The 14,955-nt window shown below is 40.4% G+C and overlaps 1 long non-coding RNA gene across 1 annotated transcript; it reads left to right on the forward strand.

The window, feature by feature from the left end:
* Positions 3,296-13,770, forward strand: LOC110396896. Its single transcript, XR_002437341.1, has 4 exons — positions 3,296-3,376; positions 5,943-6,096; positions 6,757-6,855; positions 12,484-13,770. It is a non-coding gene; the product is annotated as an uncharacterized LOC110396896 (long non-coding RNA).

Below are 14,955 nucleotides of genomic sequence, written 5' to 3' on the forward strand. Positions count from 1 at the left end.
TTATATTGCTTAGAATAGCCCAGTGCAGCCCTGGCTCTAAACTCACTGAAGAAAATTTCTCTGACAAGACATACATCTTAAAATTGTCTCCCAGTTGGTTCTGAAGTTTCTGTGGTAAATGAAAAAAGCATTATTAGAACACAAAGTTCGAGATGAGAAAAAAGTGCTTGTTCTTGCATGATTTCCCAGCAGGCTAGGGTTACTGCCTCTCAGTGTTTGATTAACACCACAAATGTGTATCACCTGGCAAAACAAACCCACCGGCCCTGACGGAGCCACTCTATACTACACAGTGTGTATTTTATATTGGCATCAGAGGATTGTGACATGTGCAGCTGCCTGTGGTGTCACACAATCACTATGCTGCACAACAGGACAGCAAGGGTGGAAGGAAAAAGAAGTGGAAGTCTGCGGAGAGAGCAGAGGCCCTACTACCTCAGCCAGGTAACCTGTACATTGAGAGCTGAGGAGATGGGAGGGGCCATGGGTAAGGGCATGTATGTGCAAACATGGAGGGATGTGCCAATTTAACACTGGGCAACGTTAAATCACTTTGCAGATAGTTTGTGTAGGTTCCTATTAAGGTGTTAGTAGCCACTGTTTGCACTGGTCAGCTCAGTCCATCAAATGGTCACTGGAGAACTCTGTTCCCTAGTCAGCGTAATGGAGCCTACAAATACTGGTAAGTCATCAGGAATGGCATAAGAAAACATGGACAACATCCCCAAATCTCAGAACACATTTAAATTGCGGAAGGAGAAAGGAATGCATCTCAGCTACCTGCGTACAACAAAAAGTAGTTGAAGTGTGTCTCTGAAGGATGAAACTTTCACATTACAGTCAAGCTTTTTTATTAATTACATATTCCCAGAAAGTTTGACAGAGTGCACTACTGATTAGTTTGTAAATGCTTTAAAATAAATATTTGGAGACAAAAGCCCCAGGGCTTTAAAATCAGACATAAAGTTATAAACAAGTGTCAAAACCTCACAAAAACATTGCAGCCAACATCAGTTATAGTAAGAAGCAAATACTTCAATTGAAAGGTTTCTAAATCTTCTGATAACTTATTAAAACATATTAAAAAGCATTTACTCCTTCAGTTCATGTATGGCTGCAGAAGCCATACCTGTTCTTCACTCTACACTCGTTTTCACATGGTAGATTTCTCTTCCAGACATTTTAGAAATACTCATGTTAGCAAGTATTAAGAGATGCAAGAGTCTGGATACATATGTATTTTTTCCATTTCAGAATTAAATATTGTACTATTCAAGTATAGTCTCCTTTTCCTCAAGTAATACTGGTCTTTTTTCACTTGTGTGTTCTTGTAAAAGGACACTGCGTATATGTGACAGCTCTCTTATCATTTTCAGATTGTGGACTGCATAACGATCACTTCATCCTTGGTATTTTTCACTAAAAAGTGTTAAGGAATTTCACATGCTGAATTTTGTAAGCTCATTTATCTCTGCATTTTTGCTAAAACTGTTTTCTCCCCGACTACTCCCCCCCATTATATCTGTAAGATCTGCCTTTCATATTAAACATACAAATAATCACAGTGTTGCAGACTAGTGAAGATTAACAGAGACATCTGTGTCCATCTGGACCCATCTCTGCTCCAGCAGGGACATCCAATGCAGGGTGCCCAGCACCACATCCAGGAGCTTTTGGAGAGCTCCAAGGAGGAGACCCCACAGCCTCTGGGCAGCCTGTGCCTGGGCTCAGTCATTTGCACAGTACCAAAATGTTTCCTGATGTTCGGAGGGAACCTCCTGTGTTCCAGTTTGTGCCCATTGCCTTTTGTTCTGGCACTGGGCACCAGAAACAAGAGCCTGGCTCCATCTCCTATGAACTCTCCCTTCAGGTATTGATAGACATTGATGGGATCCCCCTAAGCCTCCACTTCTCCTGGTTGAACAAGCCCAGTTCACTCAGCCTCTTCTCACAGGAGAGATGCTCCAGTCCCTTCATCATCTTGGTGGACCTCTGTTGGACTCTCTCTAGCATGTCCATGTCATGCACTGGGGGATCCAGAACTGGGCACAGCACTCCAAGCACTCCACTCACCAATGCTGAGTGGAGGGGAAGGATCTACTCCCTTGACATGCTGGTGTTATTTTGTCTAATGCAATTAAGAATACCATTAGCCTTCTTAGCAGCAAGGACTGGCACATTACTGGCTCATGCTCAACTTTGTGTCTACCAGTATGCCCCAGGTCCATTTCTGCAGAGCTGCTTTTCAGCTGGGTGCCCCCAGCATGCCCTAGTGCCTGGGGTTGTTCCTACCCAGATGCAGGACTCCGCAGTTCTTGTTGAACTTCATGAGGTTCCCATCAGTTCATTTCTCCAGTCTGTTCAGGTCCCTCCCGGGGACAGCACAGCCCTCTGACGCATCAGCCAATCCTCCCAGTTTTGTGTCAACAGCAAACTTGCCGAGGATGCACTCTGCCCCATAGTCCAGATGATTAATGTAGACTTAAACAAAACTAGGCCCACTAGTGAGTCCTGGGGTACACAGTTCCATGGTGAACCACAAATCATGCTTGTGATTATTCAACAGTTTCAAGAAGATGTTAACAGCATGAATACTGACACAACATGAAGACAAAGCAACATTAAACTTTTATCTTAACCAATAGGATGAAGCTGTTAGGTAGGTGTAGTGGAAATCATAGAATCATAGAAAGGCCTGGGTTGAAAAGGACCTCAAAGATCATCAAGTTTCAATCCCCCTGCCAAGTGCAGGGTCACCAATCACTAGACCAGGCCGCCCAGAGCCACGTCCAGCCTGGCCTTGAACACCTCCAGGGACGGGGCATCCACAACCTCCCTGGGCAACCTGTACCAGTGCGTCACCACCCTCTGTGTGAAAAACTTCCTCCTAATATCTAACCTACATCTCCCCTGTCTCAGTTTAAAACCATTCCCCCTTGTCCTATCTCTATCCACCCTCATGAACAATCGTTCTTCCTCCTGTTTAGATGCTCCCTTCAAGTACTGGAAGGCCACCATGAGGTCTCCCTGGAGCCTTCTCTTCTCCAAACTAAACAAACCCAGTTCCCTCAACCTTTCTTCATAGGAGGGGTGCTTCAGCCCTCTGATCATCTTAGTTGCCCTCCTCTGAAGTCATTCTAAGAGCTCCACGTCTTTCTTGTGCTGGGGCCCCCAGGCCTGGATGCCTGAACCAGTGATTGAGCACCTGATGGGAAGGCAGGGCCAACCCAGGGCAGCTCAGCTGCATGCAATGCACCTGAGTGACTGGAAGGGGAGGAGCCAGGATCCACCCCTTCCCAGACTTCATGTAAGGGTTGGCAGTGGAGGTGAGGGTATCTCTTGCTAGAGATCCTTGCTTAGCTGAGGCCTTTCAAAGGTAAGCAGCTCTTTTCCTTCATCTCTGTGTCCATGGTTGCTGCAGTTGGGCTCTTTCTCATTTGCTGTAGCTGAAGACTTGGTCAGCCTGCTATTATTGCAGTGCTTTCCCTCCCATTATGGTATTACAGTAGGTCTTATTGTGTCTTCTGCATTTCATTATGAAGTATCTTGTTTAATTTTCTTTAGGGAAGTTAAAACACCAAAACAAAAGCCACAAATTTCCATGACATTGGAGATTAGGCAGTAATGATGGCAAATACTTGAAAGCTTTTAAAGAATGAAAGGTCTTGAAAAGTGGACTTTTATTTTTGAGAACGGAGTCTTTCTTTTCTTCATATAAATAAGGAATGGCCATATCAGTTATACAATACTTACCTCCTCAAAATTTTAATGGTATTTTTACGCTTTGTAATGTATGATTAGATATCTGGTATGCATTTTCAAGCTTTCAGTTAACTTTTATAGGTAATACTTTCACCTGTGAATCTGGTGTGTGTCCTTGCTAGCTAGGTGATTAAAGAACTCATGTGGTTTTGATCTCTAAGATCTCTTGCTTCTTAAGAGGCTTGAGTGGATTTTGTTTAGTAAGGTTGATGTACGAAAATACTGTAAGTGAAGTTTGCTCTTAAATTATTGGAGATTAATTAGGTCTGCAAATATTTTGGTGGTGCATGTGGGTATAATTTGGCCCGATCCTTGCACTTGCCGTGCTTTCTTATCCTCTTTGCTCTTTAAGTGCAGTTCCAAAAATCACACCAGTGACAGACGTGCTTGTATTGTAATTCACTTGTATTTCACAGTGGAATTTTTACTCACAGCTCATGCTTTCTGTGTGCTGTGCTAAGTGTTTACCCTAGAGTATTTTCATGCCTATTTGGTAAGCCAATATTTGTGAAGGAAACCTAATTTGCCTTCAGGATATCAAAATATGTATTAAATTTATGTCCAATTCCTCAGATCATCTCTGAAGCTTTCTTTTAGAAAAGAGCCCCTTAGTCCTGCAGTACTCTCTTATGCCCTGTTATAGTAGTGATTTATTTAGTCACATCTCAGCAACTTCTTTGGAAAGACTAGCTGGTTAATAAAGAAAACAAGTTCTTTCCTACTGAATGGAAAAAACATATGCCTGTTATGTCTCTCAGTCAACCTACGCTTAAAAGCTGTCTCTGAAATCTGAGATGTACTGTGAGGGTGGTGTTACACTAAAAAAACATAGTAGTATTAGCACGAATTACTGGATGTTGTAACAAGAGTTAGGGAGGGATGAGAGCTGCATAAGCCGAGGAGTGTCCTGATAGGTAGGCCTTGAGAACCCAGCATGGTTGGTGTTGTCACGGCCTCCTTTTTTTTTTTTTTAAGTTGAGTAGTTACCAGAAGGGAAATATGGGGAGTAATGTGAGCAGAGCAACTGCTGCTTCATTAGCTCTCGTATTACTAGTGCTGTAGAACAGCCTGTGTGATTATGGCTGCAAACCAAGTAAGTTCATCACTGAATGAGTTAGTTATGGAGGCCAGTCAGTAGTGTGTGACTTGTAGATTTGTATTTTGCTTGAGAAAAGCATCAATGAATGCTACTGCAGGAAAATAAAGGTTTGTGATGCCTTTCAGATGCCTGCTTAGCTTGCCAGACTCAAGGGAGTGGCATTCCTTACTGTGTTTTGCCCAGTTGTGAGAAGATGTGTAACAGCCTGTAGGGTCTCCTACCACTTGCCTGCAGTACAGCTTCTTGGGACAACATTGATTTTTATGGCCTCTCTCTCATATCATCAAATAATTAAGTGGAAGTAACAAAGGAAAATGTGCACTTTGAGATAAAGCTTAATAATTTCTTAGCCTGTTTTTTTTTTTATAGGCCAAATCCTGGGAAATCAGTGGACTGTATTGTGAAAGGGCATTGACATATGGGGCTCCCAATGAGAATTGATAGTTTGTATTAAATCCAGTCCTGAGAGGAGCTCACACCATAAATTGTAACTCACATTAATACAAATGTCTATGGGAGCTGTGGGTTCTCTGCAAGACTCAGCCCTATTCTGGATCAGTCCCAGGAATAGTTTTGGCCAATCTAGTCTTAAGTAAAAGCTGAGTAACAAATTCTGAACCAAAAGGTCATGAATATCTGTTTCCTTTCATTCCTGTGATTTGAGCTTAAAGAGTACTCTGCTTTCAGGATGTGGCCTTTCCTTGACTAACTCAAGGCTGTCAGTGTGTATTTGAAATACTAAGACCTGAACAGTAGACCTCGAACCAAAGTTGACTTCTAGATGAATCTCACAACCCAGCATTGTATATCATCAGTATCTGATCATTAGCAAAATATGTATGATCACTGGTAAAATATGTATCTTGGACAAAACATCTCATTAGCAAGAGATGTAGCTTAGATAACACATTCTTATAATTTGTTAACCGTTGCTTGTTTAGAAGCATAGTGTCAAGTCCTGCTAGTACACAAACTTCCTTGGTTCCTCCTTGAGCCCTGGCCAGGCTTGAGGTGGAATCCAAAGGGAGAATGAAACCAGATGTTTCCACCTAATTGTCATGTATACTCATTTATTCAACAGTATAAAAGCGGGACCACCTTGCAGCAAAGTTGGAGACCTCACCTATGAGTGGATGCACTGTGTAGGATGTCCCAACTGCCGGGAAAAGTTCTCCAAATCCTTGCTGCAACCAGGGCTCCAGGATCTGGATGATAGTAAAGTATTAGGGCAATTGGTGAGGTATCTTTCTTAATCACTATCACTCTCCACATGTAGTAGCGGTTAGGTGCATTGCCTTGTTCTGTTTCATTCTTGCTGTATCACTTCACTTATTTTCTCACTGCTTTAAGATAAAGGCACTTCTTTAACTTGGTGTCTGTGACCTTTGTACTGACCTGTCCACTGGCAAAACAATATTCCAGCACATGACCTTCTGTTTTTTATTTTTAAGTACAAAGTACAAAAGTATATTGTCTGGTATGATTACCGTAACAGTTGAGATAAACTGAACTTAAACTGTAAAACTTATTCATAATTACTGAGATATTACATGCAGAATCTTGGTATCTATTAAAAGATTAAAGTAAAAGAGGTGTTAGATATTATGAGATGATGTGATAGCAGTGAGTTTACATTCTATTCCTGTATGTGGTGATTTGGAATTTCAGTGCTGTAGCCCAATTCAATCTAATATCAAAATCAAGCTTTAAGTGTTGATATTTATCCATTATTTTAAGTTTGATTGTCAGCATAAACTGTTTTAGGTAGACTGCCAAAACTATTCTTGACAGAAGATTGTTGATAGGAGACCAGGAGATGCAAACCTGGAAGAGTGCCAAGAAAGCAAAAAAATATATATATCAAGGGTAAAGAGATTTTTGGTTTTTTTTTTCAGTTACTCAGTGGTCTGGTGTGAATGCAAGATGCTGAAGAAATGAATTACATGATACTCCTCAGGCAAGAAGCAGCTTCTATCTCAGAACCAACCAACGTGGTAAGGAAATCATTATATACTATATTATAATGTAATAATGAAAAGAAGCAAAGGCAGGGCTCAACTTTAAACTCATTAAAATATGTTTCTATAGAGGAGTCCAAACTCCTGCATCTTCAGTTTTCCTCTGGCATGTGTTTTGTTGAAACATTGCATCAAGTTTGTTGGTTTGGATCAACATAAAGAACACCTGAAGTTATAAAAGCAAGAAACCTAGTACCCTTATGGCAGGTTCCTAGAGGGTAAGGAATTAAGACCACCATTAGTGATAAAGCTTAAAATTCACTGCAGTAATACGGTGCACTATCATGGTAGGGTGGGGTATTTTTAAATGTGGGCTGTTGAACCCAGGAGCTGTTCTTCATTATATTATCTACACTGCTGAAACACAGCCTAAAGAAGGTCTCTACTGGAACGGATGCACACAGAGGAAAGTTCTTGGTTGAACAACTGTAAAATCAGCTCCTTGTCAGGTGGTGTAGCAGGCTACACCCTAGCTGAAGTAGCAGCTGCAGAGACTTGCCCTGTATCACAGCTGTACCAGTTGACAAGTGGTCCTTCAACACAGATGAAGGAGTAGGGTAAAGAGATTTTCTGTCCTAAGTGTAGAGAAGGCAAGTGATGCATCCTTCAATCCCAAAATTGTGCAGTTTTATTGAAGCTGCATCATTGTTGATTTCTCCTGAAGGAGTGAGTACCTTGGACAAAGATAAGACCTTGACAGCAATCACAGTAAATACTTGTGGTTTCTGCTGGAGGCTATAACCAGCTGCATCTGCTATTTGAGAATGGTACTGTAAGAACAATTATCCAGTAGCCCTCTGCATTTTGCTCAGCCTAATAACCACTCACATAGGGGAGCATTACAAGCTTCCCACTATGCCTCTACACTTCAAAACTGGGCAGGACACATTCATTTTATGTTTGCTGTTATGTTTAACGACTTGTGAAATCAGCAGTCACAGAAATCACCCCATTTTGCCAGGTATCAAGTTGAGATTATTTCTTTTTATGTCCATTGTCTGCTCATTTATCTGCTCCGTTTGAGACTTTTCAGAAATACACTTGGGTATAATACCCTAAAACTCTTAAAGAAAATTGCTTTATCCAATGGTTAAGGTGAAGCTGGAGAGCTTTTTTTTTTAAAAAAAAATACAAATCCTATAAAGTGACTAAATAAAGACTTAGGGAGGAATGAGAGGAAGCTATGCAGAGCTTACATTAATAGCCATTTAGCTTTTGGATAATACATACTAGAGCAAGGGCTGCAGTCTAACATCATTGGTCATCCATGTCCGATTTCTAACGTAAATAGGGGCCAACAAAGCTCAGATGTGGTTAAACTTATCCAAATTCTTCCATAAGATGTTGGAGTATTAAGAGTTGTGGTGATTTATTCTAAAGTAAACTTAATCATTAGCCACAGAACCTCACTGTGTAAGTTTAGAAGACGTACCTTGACCTAGCCGGATGTTAACGCACAAAAGGTGTTTTTGTTTTGATTTCAGTATATTTAGATGTTGTGCATATTTTTATCCACAGCTTTCAGTGATAGATAAGAACTGAAATCCCATTGAGTAATGGATCAATGCAGAAGATTAAATGCTTTGTCCAAGGTTATAGTTGCAGAACTAGGAGCAGCATTTACGTATCCTGATGTCTAACTCCTATTTACTGCCTAGAAAAATACCATTCCTACTGTTCATCTGAACTACTTAAATTGTCCTGTGGGCTGCTTTGTGAGCTGTGTTAAACTATTACTGGCTCCAGTAATATTTTAAAGTGCTATTGAGTCATTGGAGTTTCTCAGAGAATTTTGTGTGTAAATCCGGAGTTTGTGTCAGCCTGGTTTGACAAGGGCACGCTGGTATTGGTTCGCATACTCCAAATGAACTAGTGTCATTTCACTACCTCTCTCTCCCAAAGTTGCTGATATTTTAATACTGCCTTCTGCAGAATTGTTAACAGAAAATAGCTCTTAAAACAACTTTCTTAACTTCCTCACTAAAGGACAGGCTAAATAAAGTTCTTGCTTCTCAAAAAGCATTACACTGAATTAAACATCTCTTTATTTAAATGAAAAATCAGCTATGTGATTCCTGAGAGATGCATCGCACATTCTTTGCAAATTTTGTAATAAAAGTCAGTGAAGATAATGCTTTTAATAACGAAATATGCATTCTTTTTTGTTTTTGATTTTTTTTCATCTCATTACTCCTCAGGATACCATGTCATAATGTTCCTCTAGTAAATCAGAAAAGTCTCATGGATTTCAAAGCTAGTTTGCAATGGACTTCAATAAAAGGGAACTAATCTACTTCTGTGGGTTTATTGCCCTGTCAATGATGCTATGCTTATATGCATGCCTGTAAATAAAATGGACCAGGAGCAACAGTTTGGTCCTAAGGTTAACTAGCTGGCATAGCTGTCTTTTTATACCTACACTTTCTTCCCACCTGAAATAGGTGCCTACTAGAGGCAGCCTTTGGCCTATGCTATTCCTGAGTCTGTGCCTAGATGTTGTCTGGGAGAGTGACAGCTGAATCTGTGCTCTTGTGCTACTGAGTGAACTGCTTTAGCTATAGCATGTGTATGCTTAAACGCAGCAAATGTTCGGTGTGCACTTCTTCAGACTGTCAGATTATTTGTTGAACTATGTTCATTTGGAGGAGTTAGAAACACCATGCTGGTATTTCAGTTGAAAATTATCTAATAGAAGAGACTTTCTGAAACAACTTTTTACTTCTACTGTTAATTCAGGGCAGCTTTACAAAGCAAGTTATTGGATGTCTTGGTCAGTTCTGCCTCAACTGAGTCTCAGGACAGAACTTTGATTCCTTCTGTTGTCTGACAGTATGTTTCTTTAACTTTCTTTTTTCCTTTAACTATATTTCTTCAGTCCTCATCACACTGTATTTTTACTGCCTCTGAGTTTGACTGTTTTCTGTTGTTTGTCCTTTAAATGGCTGGATGCGATTTACTGCCATGTAGAAATTAATCTATTATATCCCTATGGCATTAACTTGTAAAATTCATTTAAAATAACTGTCAAAGGTTCTGAAAACTAAAGCTTACATATAAGATAGGCAAAAGAATAAAGAAAAATCTAACTGTATACTTTCCACTGATTATTATCATAACCATAATGTTAGTTGTTAATACTATACTAAGATCATGTTCATGTGCTATACAAAGTTGTTTGTTCACTTGAACATAAACATTAGCATTAACTGACTCTTAAACATAGCTCTTAGGTGCAGAATACAATTCAGAGAGATTTATTTCAGAAGAATTACTGCAGTCTCTCCTCCCAGTATATAATTTGACTTTGTTCAAATTCATTTGTGAAAGATTTAAAGTAAACATCTCTTTCAATTTTTTGTCATTTTTGTGAAAGTCATATAATTAGCCTAGAGAAATGAAAAATCGCTTTCAGGCAGTGACAGACTTTTTTCCAGTGATGAAAGTGACAAACTCCTTTTTCCACTCTAGGAAAGAAATCTTTTATTTTACAGACATTACCTTCCAGGATTAATGGGAAATATTAAACTGCTGTCCTCCCAGCCACCTACTGTAGATCAGGCCAGCATTAGACTAGGACAACTGATGCTTGAGAGGGGAGGAGAGATGTTGGACTGAAGTTGAGCTTGGAGAATGGGGAGGCAGGGTGTTTTCCTAAATGCTTGCTTAATTGTTTTTTTGTTGGTTTTTTTCCCCAGTACCTGAGATCAGGAATTAAAACTTCCGATTAAAAATTGGTTTCACTCTCATATGGGAGGCACTGGTGTTGCACATATGTGGAAGGCATCTCTAGCTAAGCTATACCGTGGGAGGGAATGGATTTTATTAATCATGCTCATTGCATGGGACTTGGTAGTGTGAATCCACATGAATAGCAGACATACTAGAGAATAAAGAACGTGAGAACTGTTAGCTTACAAGGATGAGACTACGCTTGCCTAGATTTTTGGAAGATAGCATTTTTAATAATAGATGTGGTTGTATTTGGGGGGAAAAAAATTTCAGTAATTTTCCAGTAACTTTTTTCTGTAATTTCTTTGTTCTCTTCATCCCTATCTTCTTTTTTCCACTAGTCAGTAAAAGGGAAGTGGTAGAGAGGAGAGGCCTCTTGCACAGTATTGTTAAATGCATGTGTTATATGTTCTTCACCAATGCTTTTTAGAGAAAAAAAAAAATTATTTTATTACTCTTGAATATTCAATTTGTGAGTTTAATTACCACAGGATGAAGCTTTTTAAAATGTAGTTACCAAGGTTTCAAAAAAGGAAAATCTCCAAGAAGATTTCAATTAATCCTGACTTGATTATTTTTAATTGGCTGTGAGAGCTGGTTTGTATGTATGTTGCACCTGTACCATCCTTTAACAGTGATCTTTCCTCAATGAAGGAGGGAGAGGAGCTCTGCATCCTAGCAGTTTCATGGTGTATTTGCAGAGGTAGTCTAGGATGGAGAAGATGAAGAATGGTGATATGCTCAGCAGGGATGTAAGAGGTGTTTATAATCAAAAGCAAAACTTTCTGAGTCTAGGAGAATCAGAGTGAGGAACATATCTAGCAAAAGGAAATACAAAGGGCCGCTGTTCCAAAGATTGTGAATGGCTCGGTTTCGTGGCTGTGCAATGCATGACCAAATATATTACTGGCTGTGGGGGAAATGGAAGAAGAAGAATGTGTCCTATGCAAATAGATGTGAGTATTAAAGCTCTTAAAAAAAAAAGTACAACTTGTTTGGGTGTCCTACAGAGTTGATATGGTGATGGTTCGCTGGTTTGTTCATTTGCTTAGATCTGGGAAGGCAAGTCTTGATCTATCTGCTACATGGGTGCTACTCATCTACTACCTGTCCACATCATTTGTGCTCAGCCTTCAGAGGAGATAAATGCCTACTGAACTCCTCTCAATCTCTGGGAATTAGGCACCATTGCCTTTAAGGATCTGCCCATTCCACTGTGGGGACAGACATTGTATGTTGGAGCTAAAACATGACTTGCTCCTTTAACTTGCTTAAGGTCTCATCAACTGAAGGATGCTTGTTGCTTAACTTGATGATCAAAGGACTCATTTTATGAGGTGAACCACAAATCAACTTTTCTATAAACACACATCCTTTAGACAGATGACACCAGGACCCTTCTAAAAATTACCTGAGGATAGCACAGTATTGGTATTGCTGCTATGGCTAGGAGAACTGTGCTCAGCCTACTCTATTGGTTTGTATTTGGTTTCTCATCTGCACAGTGGAGATTGTGGTTCTTCCGAGGTCACAAGGGGTTGAGAAGAAATGCATTAAATTCAGGGCTGCTCTGATAGAACAACTATAGGGCTAAAAAAGGAGGAGAAATGTCCTTCCAGTACTGTATGCATTTTATTGTATTCTACTGTTCAGGGAAAGCATCTCAAAAAAAGTTGCATATTTTGTTCAGCAGAAATAGTAAATGATAAAAATTAATTTCTGCTGAAGGATGTATAATGGTAACCAAGAGGTGGTAAAGAGTTAAGGGAGTGCGGTAACTGTCAGTGTCAATATATTGCTGTTTAAGCATGGCATATTTCTGTGGGCTTTCCTTTATTTTAAAACACAGGTTTCTCTCCAACTGTTTTTAAGCAGGAACTGAAACTTCCTCAGGAGAGGAATGCATCTCCCTGCTCACCTAAGCCAAGAAGAAAAGCTACCGACATCTGCATGGTTACAGAGAAAAATGGAAATGGCAGTGTTGAACTCACAGGGGTATTGTGAAGATCATTCATTCATTTATTTGAGTTAGAAAGTATCACACAAAAATTTTAAGGCATAAATAAATGGGACATGGCTGGGGTTTTCTGTTTGATAGGCGTTCTTACACAGTCTATAAAGTATGGCATCTCCAACTTTTAAGAACTGAATGTAAAACTTGAACAGCTCTGTGAAAATGGGCATACTATATCTGAAGAACAAAATGACATTTACTGTCTTAATTGAGTTAGCACACAAGTGGCAAAGCAAATAGCAGTATAAAATTATGATAGTAGTTGTTCAGATCTCTAGTCTTCTATAAAAGCACAGGATATACACTGCTGTGGTTTTGGAGTGCCAGCAGACATTTACAGGCAGACAGAAAGAGAAAGTTCTACTAAATGTCAATTTTATTGTAGGGTAGAAGCAGTAACTCTATGTAATAAACAATTAGAATCCAAATCTGTAATTAATATGTTGCAGATAGACAAAAAGTACCTGGCTGTTGTATTCTTGTTAGGATTTGTTTTTTAGTACCCATATTAAATTCAATCCAGTTTGCAGGGAAAAATAAAGTGCTCACACAGAAACATTATGACTTAGGCTTTTTCTATTGTTTTTCCTGGTTGTAACATACATGAATAATACCTATGCTGTTTATGCGGTTGAATAATACCTATGCTGTTAATACAGTAAGCATATATTTAAGCTTATATACACAAATGTTCTGGCTGATGTGGCTCAGGGCCAGACTGGGTTTCAGTGTGCATGTAAGGACTAAAAGCATATGTTATTAGGCATTCCTGAGACTTGCTGAATTGTATCCTCTCCTATTACAGTGACTATTACTGAGTCAAGGCTGTTTGGGGAACATGCTGGGTAATAAATAAAAGTACCCATTCATTTAATGTTGCAGTCATGTAATGGTTAAATTACAGTGTGTAGTCGGGGTGCCTTTTTTTTTGTGGTAGTGCCACATATGAAGAAAACCCTCCTCTTTAATACAGCTGGAAAAAATACATAGATCCTACCTTACAAAATACTAGTTCATACAAAGTTTGTTTTTAATGTAAATAAGCCAATTTTATTTTTCTTTTCTGCTTCTCTTTATAAAAGAGTTGTTTTGAGATGGCAGTATCTTGTTGTGACAAAAATTGGAGTGTGCCCTTAATGAGTCATCATTCCAAAACAAATACTATTCCTTGGGGCTACTTCCTAATCATATAGCTTGAAAATGATGAAATGTTTTTCTATTGAATATTGATTCATTGTTAAGAGTGAAGGGAAAGCCTCAGATCATGAAAATGGTAATCATAGAATGAGTTAGGTTAGAAAAGACCTACAAGATCACCTAGTCCAACCATCCACCTACCACCAATAACCCCACTAAACCATGTCTCTCAATGCTATATCTAAACATTTCTTGAACACCTCCAGGGACGGTGACTCCACCACCTCCCTGGGCAGCCCGCTCCAGCGCCTGACCACTCTTTCAGAAAAGTAGTATTTCCTAATGTCCAGCCTAAATCTCCCCTGGCACAACTTGAAGCCATTCCCCCTCGTCCTGTCACTAGTTACAAGAGAGAAGAGGCCGACCCCCAGCTCACCACAACCTCCCTTCAGGTAGTTATAGAGAGCGATAAGGTCCCCCCTGAGCCTTCTTTTCTCCAGACTGAACAATCCCAGCTCCCTCAGCCGCTCCTCATAAGGCCTGTGCTCCAGACCCCTCACCAGCTTCATCGCCTTCCTCGGAACGCGCTCCAGGGCTTCAATGTCTTCCTTGCAGTGAGGGGCCTAAAACTGGACACAGTACTCGAGGTGGGGCCTCACCAGGGCTGAGTACAGAGGAGCAATGACTTCCCTACTCCTACTGGCAACACTATTTCTGATACAAGCCAGGATGCCATTGGCCTTCTTGGCCACCTGGGCACACTGCTGGCTCATGCTCAGCCGAGCATCGACTAATACCCCCAGGTCTGTTTCCTCCACACAACTTTCCAGCCATTCTGCCCCAAGCCTGTAGTGTTGCCTGGGGTTGTTGCGGCCAAAGTGCAGGACCTGGCACTTGGTCTTGTTGAACCTCATCCCGTTGGCTTCAGCCCAGAGATCCAGCCTGTCCAGATCTCACTGTAGGGCCTCTCTACCCCCAGGCAGATCGACACTTCCTGCCAGCTTGGTGTCGTCTGCAGACTTACTGAGGGTGCTCTCAATGCCCTCATCCAGGTCATCAATAAAGATATTGAAGAGGACAGGCCCCAGCACCGACCCCTGGGGAACACCACTCGTGACCGGTCACCAGCTGGATTTAACTCCATTCACCACCACTCTCGGGGCCCGTTCCTCCAGCCAGCTCCTTACCCAGCAAAG

This window comes from Numida meleagris, chromosome 3 (genome assembly GCF_002078875.1).
Source record: "Numida meleagris isolate 19003 breed g44 Domestic line chromosome 3, NumMel1.0, whole genome shotgun sequence".
Taxonomy (NCBI): Eukaryota; Metazoa; Chordata; class Aves; order Galliformes; family Numididae; genus Numida; species Numida meleagris.